This window comes from Canis lupus, chromosome 20, assembly GCF_011100685.1.
Source record: "Canis lupus familiaris isolate Mischka breed German Shepherd chromosome 20, alternate assembly UU_Cfam_GSD_1.0, whole genome shotgun sequence".
In the NCBI taxonomy this organism is placed as follows: Eukaryota; Metazoa; Chordata; class Mammalia; order Carnivora; family Canidae; genus Canis; species Canis lupus.
Window position 1 is genome coordinate 19,635,957 of NC_049241.1, and position 12,310 is coordinate 19,648,266.

General features: G+C 43.8%; 1 long non-coding RNA gene across 2 annotated transcripts in view; it reads left to right on the plus strand.

Annotated features, from left to right (window-relative positions):
* Positions 1-12,310, plus strand: part of LOC111091276 — a 44,227-nt gene that overhangs the window by 24,036 nt on the left and 7,881 nt on the right. For both annotated transcript variants that reach the window (XR_005374732.1, XR_005374731.1), the window contains exons 2-3: positions 1,153-1,340; positions 1,913-2,043. This is a non-coding gene — a long non-coding RNA (uncharacterized LOC111091276). The remainder of the gene's footprint in view (positions 1-1,152; positions 1,341-1,912; positions 2,044-12,310) is intronic.

A 12,310-nucleotide genomic window follows, 5' to 3' on the forward strand; every position in this document is an offset into this window, starting at 1 on the left:
CTCCTGGGTTTGGCAACTCAACCTTTGGCCTCCAAGTTTCTCATTCTTTTGCTGCCCAGTTTATGTGAGACTTCCGCCAAGGCCGACTTGTCACTGATGGCTAATCCTTGTTTTTCCTCTTGTCACTCTGTCCCTGAGTTAATCCTCTCTTCCAATCCTGTCATCTCCTCTCTAGGCTACTCTTACCAATAAATCTTTAGCAGCGTCTGCTCCTCAGCCTTAGCCTAGAAGCTATGATGTAGCTGAAGTTTGTTTGGGGATTCTCTTTACCCTTCTCCAAGAGTCCTGCTTTTTCTTGTAATCCTCCTAGGAAGGAATGTTTTGTAATTGGGCTGTCCCATGAGGTGTTGTCTCATCTAAGCAGAGAGTTTTGGGCTTCCTTTTTAAATCCTTTTCATTTTTTACAAAGCATTGTTCATATTCTTTAACTTTGGTCCAAGGATAGATGCTTTCCCTTCCAGGTGCCCATACTTGTCACTTTGACGGTCCAAAGTCTCAGAACCCTGCCAGAGTGTGCAAAGTAGAATGTACTAACATACGTGAGAGCTTGCCATGGTCTTGAAGCTGTCCTTGTTAAAGGACATTTATAATCTGGGGACCTTGATCCAAAGACAGGAATGCAAAGGTGGGAACTTCAGACACTACGGTAGGAAAAGTTTTTAGTGACCCTCCAAATAACAACATTCACATTTCAGCAGGGGAGTGCCTTGGCATGGGATAAAAATTATAATGCATTCCCTTTCTTCCCTCCCTCCTCCTTCCCTTTTGTCAAGAAAGAGAATGTGGTGGACTCTACCAGTTACTCGCTCTGTGATTTTGGATAAATCATTCTTTATGTCTCTTTTCCCACCCGTAAAATGGAGATTATTTTTATCCTGCTTTGTGGGGTTTCTGTGAGGATTAAATGAGCCAATACTTGTAAAGCATTTAGGACAGTACCTGGCACAGAGCAGTCCTTCAAAACCAATTTGCTCTTATTATCAATTCACTGGTAAAATAAATAAGGCACCCATATCATGGCAGGTCCTGAGGCAACAGGATGAATAAGTAAAACCCATAGAATCTAGTGAGGAAAAAAATTTAGAACACATTTATTCAACTTGCCCTCAGGAAACCACAACTTTATGCTTTTCTTTTTCTTTACTACATTAGAAGAATTTGGCCTGTTTTAGGAAGGAAGGCAAGCCCTTCTCCAGGAAGCCACTCATTACTGAGTGCAGGCAAGTATGTCATCTCAGTGCAAGAGTTGTGGGAGGAAGCCATATGATAATTGTCTTTCTCTGATGAACTTATTTGGCTCAGCATAATACCCTCCAGTTCCATCCGGGGCGATATAAATGGTAGGTATTCATCCTTTCTGATGGCTGAGTTATATTCCACACAACTGATAAATTATTGAGCACTACATCTGAAACGAATGACTTACTATGGGTTGGCTAACTGAATTTGAATAAAATTTTTTTAAAAAGAGTGGTAGAAGAAGGGAAAGCAGGGATAGCTTTCCGATAACTAATGATTTTGATTCTGGTTTCAATAGTTCCCAAGGTCTATTGGGGAAAAGAAACAACAATAAACAAACAGGATTAGGATGTGGTTAAAAGAGAGATGCTAGGACAGATTGGAGTGAACTTGGGGCCCTGGGATGGATGTTCAGGAGAGGAGTTCGGGTGGTGTTGGGTAGACAAGAGATGGAGCCCTGCAAGGGGCACTGGTCCTATATTCAGTGCTCCTTGAGCTCTGTTAGCCTGCAGTTCTCTCCAGCCAACTGCTCTCCTTCTCTGGAGCAAGTGCAACTGGTTGGTTAAGAGCATCAACTCCAGAGCCTGATTATTAGGTCACATCTCTGCTTTATCCCTTACGGTGTTGGATTATATCTTCCCCAAATGACTGCAACCCCGCTCCTACTCCTCAGGCTCTTTTCACAATGTGACTGGAACTTCTACCAAGAAGGATGACTCTCTTCCCTCTCCTTGGAACAAACAGAGACTTGTGACTGCCCTGGCCAAGGGAGTAGGCAGATGGGATGCTGTGTGATTTCTAAGGGTAAGTCATAAGAAGGATCTAGATTCCACCTGGTAATTTCTTTCTCTAGGGACACTTGCTCTTGGAACCCAGCCACCATGTTGTAAGGAAGCTGAGGCCACATGCAGAGGCTGTATCCGGGCATTCCAGCTGACAGTCCTCACTAGGCCCCAGGCAGCAGCCGGCATTAATTGTCAGGCATGTGAGTGAACAAGCCTTCAAATCATTCCAGGCCGCAGCTTTCTGGGCTTCTATCTGAGGCCCCAGTCAGCATGGGGCAGAGATAAGCCACCCTTACTAGGCCCTGTCTGAACTCCTGACCCACAGAAACTCTAAGAAATGATAATTATTTTCGTGTGAAGTCATGAGATTTGGGGACAATTTGTCATGCAGCACTGGATAACTGTCATACTGGCTATGTGACCTCCAGCAAGGTAGATAATTTTCCTATGTCCTAGTTTCCTCATTTATAAAATGGGGTTAATAACAATATCCAGCATGCTGGTAAATCAGTTCTCCTCCCCCTTCCCCCTCCCCCAAAGCCGTAATTTTTAGCATTTGCTGATTTCTGTGGTATAAATACTCCCACAGTGGTCAATTGCAAGCAATCAATGGTTTAAACACCAGATGGTGAAATTCATAAATATTTAACAATTGGCTCTCGTGAACCAGTACAAGTCACCTCCAACACATTACCAAAATATCTACCTCATAGCAGTAAATGATTTATTATTGGTAAATAATTTAGACATAGCACAGAGTAAGTGCTACGTGCCTGCTATTAAAACTCCTGCTCTTGTTTTTGTCATCATCACACATACTTCAGTTGATCTACGGTTATCTGCAGCATTGTTCCATCTACAGAGGGCTTCCCTGGTATTGGCTAGCCATGCCCCCTCTGACAGAACCCAGAGAGCTCTGTCCTATAATGCCCCAGGTTAGCCCTAAGTCAAAGAGGGGCCCTCGGCATGTAGTGGTTGATGTTGTGGTAGAGGGCTAGCGTGCAAACCTTCGTGTCCATACTTGTTAGTGGATGCCTGACTTGTGCAGATGCGAGAGTCCTGAGTAGGGTAATTCAGCAATTTCTCATCACACAGACAGCCCAGTACAGTTTGGTAGATGTTCAGATAGGCTACATTTGGGGAGCTATGGGAGACCACTGAGGGAGCTTCTGTCTAAGCCTTAGGGGGCCATAGGAGAGGCCTCAGAGAAGGTTGAATGGGGATTTCCCACTGAAAGAGAAAAGAAAGGGCATTCCAGGGGTGGAGGGGCTAGCTCAAACAAAAGCCTAGTGGAAAGAAAACATCATTTCTGGGGATTTGTGCAAATCTGAGTGTGGCAAGAGTGTAGAGTGACAACTCCAAGGGCATTCTCTGGATGTGTAAATTTGAGCGTGGTAAGAGTATAGAATGGCAAGTCCAAGGGCATTCTGGGGAAGTACTGGTCTGCCCTCTTCAAAAATGTCACTATTATTAAAGAGAAAGAAAGGCCCAAATGCTATTTCTGATGAAAAGAGACTATGCAAAAATGACAAGTAAAAGCAATGCATGCCTCCGAACCAGTCCTGGGTGGGGAGAAGCAGGAGTACTATAACAGATTATTCAGACAATCAGTGAAATTTGAATGTAGGCTGTATATTAAATAATTGTGTTGCATTGTTATTAGATAAAATCCCATTTTCTCTTAATTGATGTGAAGTGTTAGGAGTAATGGAGCATGGTGTCTACAATGAACTCTCAAATGTTTCTGGGAAAAATTCTGGTTAGACAGAAAGGGTAATAAAACAAAAATGGCAAAATGTTAACCATGGAACCTAGGAACACAGGATAAGGGAGTTTCTTCTATTTTTGCAATTCTTCCATAAGATTAAAATGATTTCAAAATAAAAAGATTCTTTAAATGAGTGGAGAAAAAGAAACTATAGGCTAAGGGTTAGGGAGGGGAAACAGAGAAGTCTGAAGGTTGGGCTGCTCATTTTATTAGAAAGGGCACTGAGGCATGAACAGGCTAAATGGCTGATCGAGGGTCAGTGAGCAAGTAGCATGGACATTGTGCCCCATCCCATATTTCTGAGATCCAGGTCTTGGCTCTTTTCAGTAAACCTGAGGGTCCCAGAGGGGAAGTGCGTGTATTGATATATGGCCTCTGAAGACCTCAGGGGTACAATTTCTGCTTGCCATGCAGGAGTTATCCACATAGCTCCTATTATTTTAGGTTATCATTAATGTGAGTTGTGACCTGAATTCCCTGTACACTGCCCTGAAATTTGCCCCATATGTTTGTAAAGGTTGATTATAACTTTGGGACCTTTTTCTAATGTGAGCAGAAGCTATAAAGTTTCAATTGTCGCAGCTTGTTGGGATCAAGTGTCTTTTCTTGTGTGCCATAAAAAGGCTCTGCATCTGATATCCGATGTCAAACAAACATGCATGGGCAATCTATTGATTTCAGATGATGTGTAGTGTCATCATCTCTTAGATAGGAAGTTAGTAACAAATCTTTCCTTCCCATTTTTAAAAGAGAACAACTCAGTACAGAATAATGGAAGCCTGGCTAGCTATGTGACTGGAATAAAAAGGAGTCCTCACTCTTGGGGTGTGTGGGTGGCTCAGTTGGTTAAACATCTGCCTTCTGCTCAAGTCATGATCTCAGGGTCCTGGGATCCAGCCCCTCACTGAGCTCCCTGCTCAGCAGGGAGTCTGCTTCTCATTCTCCCTCTGCCCCTCCTCCCTGCTTGTGCTCTCTTTCTCAAATAAATAAATAACATCTTAAAAAAAAAAAAAAGGAGTCATCACTCTCACTTGCTTTTGGTGTAAGTATAAATTGACAAAGCCACTCTGGGCAACTATTTGACAGTACACTGTCACACTACTGTATGCTGAATAAAGCAATTTGATACTTGTGCACTTACCTAAGAGAACATGAGTATGCTTGTCCACTTGAACACATGTACAAAAATGGCCATAGCATCTTTAAAAATAATAGCAAAAAAAACCAAAAACAACCAAACATCTATCAACACTAGAATAGAAAAGTAAACTGGTATATACTACTAAGCAATGGCAAGGAATGAAATGCTGAGATAACAATCTCATGGCTACATGGACACAGGAGAAAACATTCTGCATCATTCTGTTTATTTGAAGGTCAAAGACAGGTGAAGTGGACTTAGGATGATAGTGGTCAGAAGAATGAATATTAAGGAAGGTGTTGATTGGGCCAGGGAGCTGTCTAGGGTGCTGGAAGTGTTTGATAGCTTCATCTGGGTGGTAGTTACAAAACTAAAATGCGAGCGCTTTGCTACATGTAAATTATACATTGTTAGAAAAATAATTAAAAAAGAAAAAAGGGAGTTTCTTTCCACTGGTAGGGTTATCTTGAGGGGCTGCTGAAAGAGCCATCCCATTAACAATGCCTGATAGTTGCAACCCAGGGACTGTTGTATTTTTAGGCTCCAATCACATGTGCTTTTGCTAACATGTGCTGAGTAAAAGTCACCAGTCAGCTGCTGGTCAGCTGATTCAATACATCATCAAGTGATGCTGGTATGCCAAGCCAATGGTCTCAGGACTGCATCCTTCTACAGATCAGAAGTTCAATATGCAGATCAAATTCCAATATGAAAGAATCACCTGGTCATGTTGAAAGGCAGATTCTGATCCATGTCTTATGTGGGGCCTGAGAATTGGCATTTACGGTAAGTTCCCAGGTGATGCTGATGCTGTAAGACCAGGCTCTAGAGGCAGACAGGCCAGGATAAGAACTTGGTTCTGCTACTTATAAGCTCTTCGATCTCTGCCAAACTTCTCCATTTCTCCAAAGATCTCTTAATTTCTTCTGTAAACTGGAGGAGCGGGGATAGGTGAGACAATTTCCCTGAATGGTGTGGGTTCAAAGGGGTAAGATGCAAAAAGTGCTTCACACAGTGCCTGGCCTATAGTAAATACTCGCTGATTGGCAGCTCTTGTTATATTTATTATTGCTAGTAAAGAAGAAGATTGGGACCATGATTTGGAGAAAGGTGAGTGAGTGTGGCTTCTAAGGGCAGGACCTCACCAGCATTTTCCTAATAGCCTATTGAAGGAGGACATTTTTTTTTCTCATGTTCTTTCCCAATTCATCCCATAATCCTTCCTTTAGTCTCTATTATCAAGATAGATTTTTTTCATCACTCTTCTTCCCACTCCAATCCACTTTAGATATAGTAAAGATGGGAAAGCTTAAGCAGAACTTAAGCCTGAAATCAGCAGGTTGTCAAATTGTCAGATTGTGCCTGGAGGTGATTTTGTTAAAGAAATATCCTCCCCACTTGGCTCTTTCTAGAGGAGTGGGATTGGTCCCTGGGAGTTGAGGTCCACAGCTGGGTCTCCACACATGCCCATGCTTCTCAGTGTACAGGGGCCCCTCTGGAGGAAGACATATGTTCCTCAATCTGTGGGGCTGTCAGTTGGTGTCTTTTTCAAGAACCGAATTAACTTGTTAAAAAAGAAAAATGGAAATGCTTGGTTCTGTGTTGTCTGGACAATAACAGGCCTGGACTGAGTCTGGATTTCAGGGAAGCGCTCTTCAGTTGGGAGGTGAGAGCACCATTTGTTTGGGGCCTTGAGTAGACTGGAGGTGGGTTGAGCTCTAGATCACAGCCTATAGTTCAAGTCCATAAAGCAAAGCTGTGATCCTCGAGGTCCAGTCACTAAACCAGACGCCAAAGGTTCAAAACTAACCAACCAACCAAAGGTACTCAGAGTAGAGCAGGGAGACAAAAAAGAAGGCATGCATAGTGCCATGAGAGAGATGCTGAGTGAGGGATATACATGGACCCCATGGGAACACAGAGAAGGGGAGAGACAGGAGAGGTGTGGTAGCCAGTTTTCAAGATAGCCTCTCAATGACCTTCACTTATTGGCATTCACACCCTTGTGTAGGCCCTCCATGTATTGAATCTGGGCTGGCCAGTGTAAGCAATAGAAGTTAGGGGAAGTGGACCTGTGTGACTTCTGAGGCTGGGACGAAAAAAAAACTAGCTTGTGCAATGGTCTTGTGGAACACATGCTCTGGGAGAGACCAGCTGTCATGTAAAAAGTCTGAGTATGCTGAGACCACCATGCTGCAAGGGAGCCCGGCTAGCCCTGTGAAGGCCCCACAGGAAGATTGAGATACCCACCAAGCAGCCATCTCAGCAAGCAATGGACAGGTGCATGAAGGAGCCATCTTGGGTGCTCAGGCCAGCTGAGCCTTCAGACAGAGCCAACCTGAGTCATCTGGCTGCCACTGCATAAAAGACCCCAAGAGAGACCACTTGGCTGAGCTCAGACAATCCACTGCCCATGAACAATAGTAATAAATTATTGCTTTGAACTGCTAATTTTGGGAGTAGTTTGTTATGCAACAGTAGATTTCTGGAAGAGAGGGGTATCTGGTAGCAAGGGCACCTGAGAGCAGGAAGTTGAAAAGCAGATGGCTAGCTGAGGAGGAGGAACATCCCACAGAGAGGTATGTCTTGAAAAACCACATAGAAAGGAAAAACAGAATGGTCTACTGAGGAATTAGGAGCAGTTAAATATCGATAGAAAGCAAAAGGCCAGCAGAGAGAAACGGGCTGAGCTGTGAGAGGTGGGTGGAGGCCGGACTCAGATCCAGTGCAAAGGCTTCTGAATGATATGCCACGTGCTTTGCAGGAGCTTGGTATTTACCATTTTGAGAGGTGGAGATGCGAACATCCTCTAGAAATCTCTCCATGGCTGCTGCTATTGTCCTCGTAGCTGTGACAAAAACCACTCCAAAAGCTGGGTGAAAGCAAGCACTCACTGGCTTCAATGGCTCAAAGAAAGAGGGGAAAGGGTTAAGCTCTATTCACAGCTCTTCAACTGCTCTTGCCAAGTCTGAGAAATGTGATGTACCCAGGAAGTCCTAGATTCTATTTTAGCAGCAGCCAGAAACCACTTTCCTTGGATTGGTGATGTATCCACAAAGTACCTACCCACAGAATTGGGAAATGTGTGAATTAATTTGTACTAACACCAAGCCGGGTTTTCCCTGAAGTCCGGGGTGTCTCTCACTTATGTCCACTTCCACCTCCACCTCCAGCTAAAATGGAAAGAGCCAAAGGGAGGACAATCCGTCCCCTCTACCATTACATCGGCTGGGAAATGGGAATAATAATGCTTATCTTGCCACTGACTTGAGAGAATTAAACAAAATAGTGAGTCAGGTAAGCAGCCCAGAACCCCTCCACACGGTATACTCAGCAAAGGCAGGCTATTGTCAATGTCATCCTCCTCTCGGGTGTGCTGGTCTTACCCTGAGCCTCTTCTTGGGGTAGCAGATATAGAATTAATGAGCTGTCATTGGCCAACATTGCTAATGGACCAGGTCACTCTTTGCCCTCGTATGCAGACAGCCTCTCAGTCTCTGGCAGCCACTAATATTAATTAATAGCTAATATTTCTTGAGATCTCACTGTGCTACAAATGAGTTTTTCCCTTTAATCCTCATAAAGATCCTGCACTCTGGGAACATTTTACATTTATAGAAGTTGAGGTGGAGTGAGGGTAGCTTGCCTAAAGTGTCACAGCCTGGAAGACCCAGGCTGGAATCTGAACACTCTGGAGTCTGCTGCCTAACTACAGCCCTGCACTGCTTCCCAAAGGAGCCCATCCGAGAAGGGAGCCCCAGAGGATGGAAATGTGTGCTGCCTCTCATTGTTCTCAGAAACTGAAATGAACTGCGCTTTGGCTTTGCTTGGGCACAGCCCTTTCAACAAGCATGTCCAGTGACTCTGTCTTTTCCTCCAAAGTCCAAGTATAAAAGGAACAAAGAAAGAATCATTCTAATCCTTGTTCCCTGTAATTACTAGAGGGAAAAAAAAATCCTCAGAAAACTCCATTCCTTCTTTGGAAGTTTTGAGGAATGATCAGAGCTTATGCTAGAAAATTAGCCCAGTGACGGGACTCTGTTTTCTCATCATTGTATAATCAGTACTTAGAGAAGGGTTCGGCTCATTGTAGATGCTCAATAAATATTTATGTAATGGGTGCAGGGCTGACCTCTCCATTAGGCCCAGTAGATGTAGTAGCTAGGGCCCAGAAACTGTTAGGGGCCCATGATAATGCTGCAACTTGAATAAAAACAGAAGAGAGGAATAAATAATATTAAATATATAATGATGAATCCAGCCCAAATTATATTCATCTTGATAATAAGTTATATGCTATGCAGTTATAAAGTACAACAAAGTTATATGCTATGCAGTTATAAAGTACAACTCATAGCATTTTTTAAAATGGAGGAATGGTCAACAAGAGTTCTAATGCAGGCCCAAATGCGTGAAGATTATGTGTAAATGCCCAGGGTCTGGTATAGGGTGGAACCCAGACAAGGTTCATATTCTTCCATCTGTGCTTTAGGAAGTAGAAGTGAAGAACAGGCATCTGTGATACTGCACATACATAAGGGCTCAATTCATGCCCACCGGCTCCTTCTCCCTTATCTCCACCCCGCTAAGGGGCATGGCAATGGGTGTACCACAGGTGCCCTGTCCTGTGTGCCATGGCTGATTGGACCAAAGTGCACTCTTGACAAGGGACAGCCAATAGGAGCTGCTCAGGTGAAGGAAATGCTGTCTAAGAGATGCTGCCATGAGCCATGGCCAATCCAAAGGACTTGAAGGAGAAATATAAGGAAAGATTCAGTGGGTAGTGAGAGGAGAACCTAGAGAAGACACAGAGAAATGGAGATAGAGTAAATGAGTAGTGGAAATGGTGGTAATGAATGAGGATCCATCAACTCACACTGTGGTTAGGGCTAGATGATCTGGTTCCTGGATGAACTTCAAGCACAAAACCTACTTACATTTACTGAGCACCTTCCATTTTCCAGGTACCAGGCTAAGTAGCTTACATATATCATTGCATTTAGCCTCCCAACAACCCTATAGAGTCTGTTTTATCTTTATCCTCTATGGATACGTAGAGGATGTGGAAAGGAAACATAATTCATTTGCCCAAGCTCAGACAACCAGTAAGTGGAAGAACTAGATATCAAACCCAGCCCATTGGACTTCAAAGCCCACAGTTTAACCAATAAATCATCTTGTTTTGCCAAATGTCAAAGTCCATTCCAATCTCCATGAGGTTCAACAATTCACCTTTCCTGGGCTCTCTTAAGATCCCTGGCTCCCATTGTGCCATATGTGTCTTTGCAAGGCACTCCCCACCTACCATGGCTTGGCATAGTCAAGTTCTTTGTCTTCAAAAGACAACAGTCCAGGGGAATGTCAAGAGGGAGAGAGTACATGGGATAAACAAGAGAGAATAGACATGAAAAGAGAAGCCGATGAGAAATAGTGTGTTAGTGAAGAGAAATAGCCCCAGTTTGCCAGGTTGTGGTGAGAATGAGCTTCAGTGGTTAGAAAATGCCAGATCACAGAAAGGCTGCAGGGCAAGCAAGACAAAAGTTTCCCTGCCCCCCCCCACCCATAGACAAGTGGCTTAAATGGGAAGAAAAGTGTACAAAGTGGTGTTTAAGAAGCTTCAACTAGTGGTTTAATGAGGATGAATTTGCCACAGAAGGGATGAGGCAAGAGGTAATTTTTACAACAGGAGAAAAAGAATGAACTTGGGCAGTAATATGGAATGGGGACATAGTAGTGGGGAATAAGGGACATGGAAGAGAAAGACTGCCCAGGAGTAATTAGATGTCACCAGAGTGGGAAGCAGAGGGAGGAATCTTCTGTGAATATATCCAGAAGAGTGCTCTAAACTTTGGGAAGAACCAGATAACAATGACCGAGATTCGTGGCTGTCCACGGTATCCTTTTGCCTCTTCTTTAGTATAAAAGCTCAACATTTCAAGCCAGGCCCATGGTTGCCCAGGAGACACACCATATTCTTCAGCCTCCCTTGCAGGGTGATGTGGCAATGGGCCCCTATTCCACAAAAATGGGCCCATACTAGTGTCCCAGCCATGCCAGCCATGGGCTTGGAGCAGCCATGTGAAGGGAGGTCTTGGCACAAGGTGGTGGTTGATTCAGAGAGCAGTAGCTGGCCCATCAGTCCATGGCCTTCCTCACAGGAGGGGATCTGAGTGGAGCACTTTCATAGCCACTACATGCTTTCCCTTTTTTCCGTTTTGCTGTTCCTATGCTGGTTCCGTACTCAGGCAGCTTGCGCCCCACACGATGAGAAGAGGGCTGCTGCGGTTCCAGCATCACACCTCACCACATATACCAATGGGAAAGAGTATTTACCATCTTCCCAGCAGGCCTGGAGAAAGCTCTATTGTGTATCATTAGTTCTGTGTCACGTGTCCACCTGTGATCCAATCATTATTACTAGGGAAATACGCCTTGCTGATTGGCTGAGGCCCAGACCACAAGCTCCATTCAGGAAGGAGGAATGACACCACAGTCAGGTTCCTTAGTAGGTCCCAAATCAACAATTGAAGAGGGACGCCTGGGTGGCTCAGTGGTTGAGTATTGCCTTTGGTTCAGGTCGTAATTCAGGGGTCCTGGGATCAAGTCCCGCATCCCAGGGAGCCTGCTTTTCCCTCTGCCTATGTCTCTGCCTCTGTGTGTCTCTCATGAATAAATAAATAAAAACTTAAAAAAAAATAGAAGAGTGGAGAATAGATGCTGGAGAGACAACTACAAAATGTTCTCGGTAATAGCATTCAATGTCCTAACACTTGTTTCATCCTAGAACCCTGTTTTCAGAAAGCATTTTGCAGAGTTATGTCTGCAGAGCAGAAAGTGAGAAATGCTGCGTCTTAGAAATATAAGAAGTGTATTTTATCTGCATAATTACACCTTCTGGTTATTCTTTGGAAATGGGTCATTTGAGTTAGGGATGTTAGCAAAGAGAAAAAAAGAATATCCAAATTAAATGAGGTCACATGGTAAGTTGAAACGTTCAGTTGTCTTTTCTTGATATATTCTATTCTCTTGGAGATTGCATTACAAAACAGATGCAAAATTTGCCAGATTTTATGTATTTTTAGGAGAAAGGATACTTTGACCCCATACCTTTCCTCCATGGTGTCCTTAATCACTTTTCCATTGCATCCTGAAGTCTCCAAAGTAGGAATCAATTAGGGGCCTTCATTCTCCTCTTATCACAGATGACACCAATGGGAAAAAGGGTCATGCCCTTCCCCTCCCTCCTTCCCCTAGGGATTAATGCCCAGATGAGTTCCTAACAGAAAGAAGCAATTTTGATCCAGCAGATATAAGCCAGTATTTCAAGATACTATGTCCTAGGCATGTGTGAAATTTTATTTTCATTAACTCTGAAAA